Source organism: Orycteropus afer, unplaced genomic scaffold, assembly GCF_000298275.1.
Source record: "Orycteropus afer afer isolate SDZICR_OR568_19922 unplaced genomic scaffold, OryAfe1.0 scaffold00279, whole genome shotgun sequence".
Lineage (NCBI taxonomy): Eukaryota > Metazoa > Chordata > Mammalia > Tubulidentata > Orycteropodidae > Orycteropus > Orycteropus afer.
In genome coordinates this window covers 1161960-1169551 of record NW_006921866.1, presented here as the reverse complement: position 1 = coordinate 1169551, position 7592 = coordinate 1161960, and positions in this window count along the sequence as shown.

Below are 7592 nucleotides of genomic sequence, written 5' to 3'. Positions count from 1 at the left end.
ATATATATATATATATATATATATATGTATATATATATATATGTATTGCCGAGTACAAAAGCAAACAAGGAAACTTCATTTCCAGGATGAAAGTGCATGGAAGGACAACCTAGAAAAACAAAAATATCTGTTAAAAACTATTTTAAAAAATGTAAAGCCTCTGGAAATTGTCTTTGTAAAGTATATAGCAAATGAAGAAACACTTATTCAAGAAAATCTACTAAATCTTAGTAAGAACGACAAAAGTCTGTGGCATTTGAAACACAGCCCATTCTCCTCTCTGCCCTCTGCTGGGTGGATGTGTCTAAGAAGATGGGGCTTCCTCTCCCCTAAACTCCTAACTAAGGCTTACCAAATGCCAGTGGAAGAGTTTAAGCACCTCTCATCCCTCCAACTTCAAGATGAAGAAGGCAAATCATGGTGAGTTCAAATGAGAACCCAGGAGCTAACTTTCTCCACCTAGGCTCCATTTATAGGAGAGCAAATCTACCCTTGGCATGGAAAGCTGAAAATATTGAGGTCTTGACTACCATTGTCCTAGTTCATTCTTAGTGCAGAGGTTCTATGCAGGGAGATATTATCCGAGAGGACCCGAGATTATTGCCTCGTGCAATGCCCAGGCAATAATTTATGATTTAAAGAGTTTGTACAGAGAAAGAGGTTATCCATAAAAATTGTTGTTGTTGTTGTTATGTGCCGTCGAGTCGGACCCGACTCATAGCGACCCCTTCTTGGGTTGCCAAGGCAGTATCACTACGGAAGTAGATTGCCCCATCTTTCTTCCAAGGAATGGCTGGTGGGTTTGAACTGCCAGCCTTCTGGTTAGCAGTCAAGTGCCTTAGGCACTACGCTACCAGAGCTCCCAACAATAGCTCCTCTTAATTAAGATTAACAAGTTAAACTAAGCTCAAAGCTGTACCCTCAAGGAGCAATACTGCAAGGGAAATAGACTTCAACAAAGTAGCCTAGCTATGTCACAAACAAATGAACAAACCACAAAAACGAGACCTGAACAGAAGAGAGGGGATATCAGTATATATATACTAACTAACTAACATGCCCAGTTTTCAACAACAACAATAAAACTAAGAGACTTGCAAAGAAACTAAAATGTGTATTTCACATGGGGGGGGGGGCAGAAAGACACAGACAACATGAACTTCTTGTGAAAAGAGCAAGGTGACACAATTCACAAAGGCTTAAAGGTAGCCATTATAGATATGTTTAAAAAATTAAGGAAGTAAATGATGTACAGAAGTAAAGGAAGGAATGAAGACAATGACAATAAACAGAGAATATCAATAAAGAGGTAGAAATTATTAGAATAAAAACAGATAAACTATATTTGAAACACTGGAGTTGAAAATTAAAATAACTGAAAGAAAAAAAAATAATTAGAGGTTCTCAATAGTTTATTTGAATAGGCAGAATAAAAAAAAAATCAGTGAAATTAAAGATGTATTAATAGAAATTGTGTAAGCTGAATAACACAGAGAAAATAGAAAGAAGGAAAATAACCAGAGCCTCCAAGAAATATGGGCCTGGTTTAACCTCATCAGCATACGCATAAGGATAGAATCAAAAGATGCAGGGAAAGCACCAAATCAAATGCACTGTCATCAAGTCAGAGCTGACACATAGCAACCCCTCCTTGGGTTTCTGAGGCAGTATCACTATGGAAGTAGATTGCCCAAACTTCCTTACAAGGAGTGACTGGTGGGTTTGAACCTCCAGCCTTCTGGTTAGCAGTCAAATGCCTCAGGCACTATGCTACCAGAGATCCTGCAGAGAAAGAGGACAGCAAAAAAATATGTATTTATAGCAATAATAGCTGAAAGCTTCTGGAATTTGTTGTAAAACAGTTACCTACATGTGCAAGAACCTCAACAAATCCCAAGGAGGATAAATGGAAAGAGAGCCACACTCAGAACATTATAATAAAAATGATGAAAGTCAATGAAAATGAGAAAATCTAAAAAGCAGCAAAAGAAAAATAACTCATGACTTACAAGTTATTCCTAATACTTTAATATCTGACTTCTCAACAGAAACAATGGAGGGCTTAAGGAAGCAAGGTCGCATATTCAAAGTGCTGACAGAAAATAAACAAACCCATTATAAATGAAGAACCATATACCTAGCAAAACTAATTTTTCAAAATGAAGACAAAATAACCCAAGATAAACAAAATCTGGCATGATGCATGCTAGTCAATCTCCCTTACATGAAATTTACCATCTAAACAATTTCCTCAGACCAAAAGCAAGAAAACTCAGATGGAAATTTAAATCAACCCTACAAAAAGAGAGCACAACAGAAAAAGTAACTATGAAATTATAAGAGACAATATAAATCTATTTCATATTTTTTTAACTGATCTATAAAGCAGTTGAATAGAACAATATTCAGATAATTAGATTGTTGAATCTATAATAGCCAGAACATATTGAACAATAATAGCAAAAAACAGGTGGGTAGGATAGAGTGATGTTTGAGTAATGAAGTAACACCTGAGCGTTAAACAAATCAACAGGAACATATGAGGAGAACAAGAAATAGTAAATGAGAAAGTAAGTATAACTAACTTTATGAATATTTACTTACTCTCCTTTTATTCACACAGTTTTAGAAGACACAAAATTATGCAAAGTTATAAATTTAACAATGTATAATTGGATTTGTTATATATATATAGATATAGATATATAGATATATAGATAGATAGATATAACATGTACACCAATAATAGCACAAAAAAAGGTAAAGCTATATAGAAGTAACATGTCTATATCTCTGTGGAATTAAATTAGTAAATACCTGAAGCAGATTATGGTGAATTAATGTGGGCATAGTCAGGGCACAGTAAATAATTAAAAAAAAAAAAAAAGAGAAAAAAGAAAAACTTTAATGGGGAAAATGATTAAAGAAATTAAAATTTACACTAAGAAATATGTACTTAATGAAAAAGAAAGCAATAAAGGTGGAATAGAGAAACAGAAACAGACATAAATAGAAATCCAACTGTATCAATAAGAACATTAAACATGAATTGATTAAAATCTAATAAATAAGTACATATTGTCAGACTGGATAAAAATAAAAGATTCAACTATATGTTATCCATAAAAGATCCATGATAGATTCAAGACCCAAACTGATTGAAAGTAAAAGAAAATAAAAGATATATCATACAAATGTTAACCGGAAGAATGCTGGAGTGGCTGTAATAATATTTGGAAAAACATATTTTGAAATAAAAAGAGATAAAGAAGAATCAAAGGAAAGCAGAGCCAAAATAATATGAAGAAAAGCCTGAAACTGTGTGACATAAAGAAAGAATTGTGGAAAAAAATAGTTTAACAATAATAGCCAGTGATTTCAGTACTCCAATTTCAATAACAAATAGAACAATTAGGCAGAAGATTAACAAGATAACAGAAGACCTGAATAACAGTATACAGAAACTGGATTTGACAGACATTGCAGAACACTCCACCCAACAATACAAAACAGATTCATGTTGTTCTTAAGAGCATGTAGGACTTTTTTCAGAATAGATCATAACCTAGGCCAGAAAACAAGCTGCAATAAATTTAAAAGGATTGAACGCATACAAAGTATATTCTCCAATTGCAATAGAATAAAATTTAAAGTTAAAAGCAGAAATATTTTGAAAATTCACAAATTACTTGAAAATAAAGTAACAAATGGGTCAAAGAATAAATCACAAGGAAACTAGAGAATTCATTGGGATAAGTAAAAATGAGGAAAGAACCTACCAAAGTTACGAGATGTAGTGAAAGAAATGCTTGGAGATGAATTATAGCTGTGAAACGCTATGTTAAAAAGAAAAGAAATTATAAATCAACAGCCTTACCTTCAGACTTAAAACACTGGACAAAGAAGAGCAAAGTAAACCCAAAGCAGCAGAAGTAATGAAATAATAAGGGCTATTTTATAATAGTAATGATAAAAATTAATGAAAGAGAGAAGAGAAAAACTAAACAATCAAAAATTGGCACTTCAAAATGATCGATAAAATCAACAAATTTATAGATTAGCTGACCAAGAAAAAAGAGAAAAAACTCAGATTAATAAAATTGAAACTGAAAGCAGGATCACTGACTATCAACTGCACAGAAATAAAAAGATTCATAAAGTAATATATGAACAATTTTATGCCAGCAAAAGTAGATTATTTTGATTAAACATACAGATTATTAGAAAGACATAAAATCCTGAAAGGATTCGTGAAGAAACAGAAAATCTAAATAGACCAATAATAGGTGAAGAGATTGAATAAGTGAAAACAAAATAAAATGACAATAACAAAAAAACTCTCACAAAGAAAATTTTAGGACCAGATAAAACATAAATCTTCTAAACATTTATCTAAAAAATTAGTACAAATTTTCACAATTATTTTTCAAAAACTTACAAAAAGGGAACACTTCTAAACTCATTCTATGAGCCTAAATTATTTTTATAATAAAATATAGCCAAAATAACAAGAAATACCAATATCTGATGTGAATGAAAACAAAAATCCTCAATGAAATATTAGCAAACTGAACCTAGGAACATACAAAAGAAATTATACACCTTGATGAAGTGGGGTATATTACAATGATGAAAGTTTGACTTAACATCTGAAAAATAATTAGTGTAATGCACTACATCAATAGAATAAAGGACAACAAAAACCACATGATCATCTCAAAGGAAAAAGAAAATACATCTGACAAAATTCAACACTGCTTATTGATTAAAGGGATCAACACGAATAGAAGGATACTTACTCAATTTGATAAGGCATTCATAAAAAAAAAAAAAACATACAAAGCTAACATCAAACTTCATGGTGAAAGAGTAAAAGCTTTTCTCTAATATCAGAATCAAAAAAGGGCATCTCTTCCTGCCATTTCTATTAAACATTGTACTAGATGTTCTAACAAGAGAATTTGACAAGAAAATAAATTATAAGATATCCATTTAAGAAAGGAAAAATAAAATTATTTCTATTTGTGTATCTTTTTAAAAAAAAAACAAATTCACTGCCATGGAGTCGGATCCTATTCATAGTGACCCCTCCTTGGGTATATCACTACGGAAGTAGATTGTCCAACCTTCCTTCCGAGGAGTGGCTGGTGGGTTTGAACTGCTGGCCTTCTGGTTAGCAGTCAAATGCCTTAGGCACTACACCACCAGAGCTCCTTTTGTGTGTCTTATGATCTTGTAAATAGAAAATCCTAAAAATGGTTAGAACTATTAAATGAGTTCAGTAAAGTTGCAAAATACAAAATCAATATACAAAATTAATGATATTCATTGTGGCACTTCATTAAAAAGTTAGAAATAGTAATACCATGTGGTCCAGCAATCCCTGTAGGTATAGATCCTACAGAAATAAGAATCATGACACAGATATATGCACACCCATGTTCATTGCAGCATTTTTTCTCAGATAGCAAAGAGATGGAAACGATCTAAGCTTCCAAAAATCAATGAATGAATAAACAAGCTACAGTAAATAGACACTGTGATAGTTAAAGTTGTGTGTCAACTTGCCTCGGCAATGGTTTTGAGTGTCTTGGAAGCTGGATGTAGTTATTTCCCATGATGAGATTATAATCACCTCCGTGGCGGAATCTGTTGTGAAGCTTTAATCAGTAGAAAGGGAGCTGCCTTTGGAGTATGCCCTGCTTCCTGTATATAAAGGGAAGCTTTAAAAAGGCCTCTAGCTTTTGGCATATCTGAACTCGACATTTGGCTGAAACTTGGCCTTCCATGTTGCCTCGCTATGTTGGGACTGTTCCATTTTACCTGTCAATCTTTGGTCATCAGCCTCAGCATCCAGCAGCTCCATGAGTCTGAAAGAGCCTCCAGCTCCACTGGGCCAGGAAAGGGAGGCAGAGCTGAAGCTCCCATTGCTTTGATTTGCATCTCTCTAATAGGTAATGACTCAGTGCCTAAAGCTGGCACTTTTTCTCTTTATTTAATTTTTTAATTTTTTATTATTTTTTTCCTTTTCTTTTAAAATTGTGATTTGGATGAAAATTTATAGAGCAAATTCACTTTCCATACAGCAGTTCACATACACCTTGTTTCATGACATTGACTACTATTTATCACAATTTATCCTCCCCTCCCACTTCCTCCCGATCCTTACCTTTTCTGTGTGTCCATCCCTCCATGCACTCCTGCCCCCTGAGCTGTCTCCCTGGGCATAAACAGCCCTTCTTTCTCTCATGATTGTTCTCTCCAAAGAGTGTATCTACCTGAGGTAAATGTCCAACTCATATGCCTGTCTTTTGTTTGGCTGGAAGCCACAGGTGTGGGTTCAATTCCAGACCTGAAGGGCAGCTAGGGACCATAGTCTCAGTGGTTCCACTATGCTCTATCGGACCAGCAAAACTGGTCCCTTCCCTTTTTTTTTTTTTTTTTTTTCTCCAAATGATTTTGAGTTTTGTTCCACATTGTTCTCCCTCTCTATCCAGGATCTCCTACATAGATCCCCTTCCAAGTGGATGACAGTGGTAGCTGGGCACCATCTAGTTCTTCTGGTCTCATAGTCATATAGGCTGCAGATCTGATGGTGTACCAGTCGCTAGGACTAATTGTTTCCATGATTTTTTTCATTTTCTTCATTCTTCTTTGCTCTGAATGAGGAGAGACCAATCATTGCATCCAGATGGCAGCTTGCCAGCTTTTAAGATCACAGTCGCTACTCACCAAAGTAGGAGGTGGAACAATGTTTTGTGTAGTATGTTATGCCAATTGAGCAACTCTGCAACTATGGTCCCAAGCCCACAAGTTCAACTACTCGGTCCCTGTTGGTAGCTGGCTGTGACCAAGCAGTGACTACAGCCTTGCCCCTTGTCAGCTCTACTATACGCCTGGGAATTCAGATAATACACATAGACTTATATAGGACCATTGTCTGCCAACCCTATACATGTTCTTGGGTACACACTCCACTTCATAGACATACTGCCTAGTTCAGCCTGTCCACCCATCTATCCACCAGTGTACACATGTTTGCCTTCACTTACAGTGCAGTACTGTATATGCAAATGGGTTCATCTTTGTTGTCTGTACCTCCCATGTACCTCTCTATATCTTTCTCTTCCTGAATGTCACCATATTGATCACTCACATATGGTACATTGCCCTTCTCTTCACTCAAATCAATACTTATGTGTACCTATCTAACAGTGTTTCCTCTCCTCCCCTCCCACCCCTGGTAACCAACAAAGAAAATTTGCTTCCATAGATAAACCTTTCCTTGAGTTTTACAATAACGGACTAATACAATATTTGTCCTTTTGTGATTGACTTATTTCACTCAGCATAATGTATGCCAAGTTCATCCATGTTATGCTGTGTTTTGCAAATTCTACATTATTCTTTAGCCTTGCATAGTATTCCATTGTGTGTATGTATCATAGTTTGGTTATTGATTCCTCAGTTGATGGACATCTAGGTTGTTTCTATCTTTTGGCTATTGTAAATAGTGCTGTGATGAACATGGATGTGCATATGTCTGTTCTTGTCATGGTTCTCACTTTTTTAGGATATATGCCTAGTAATGG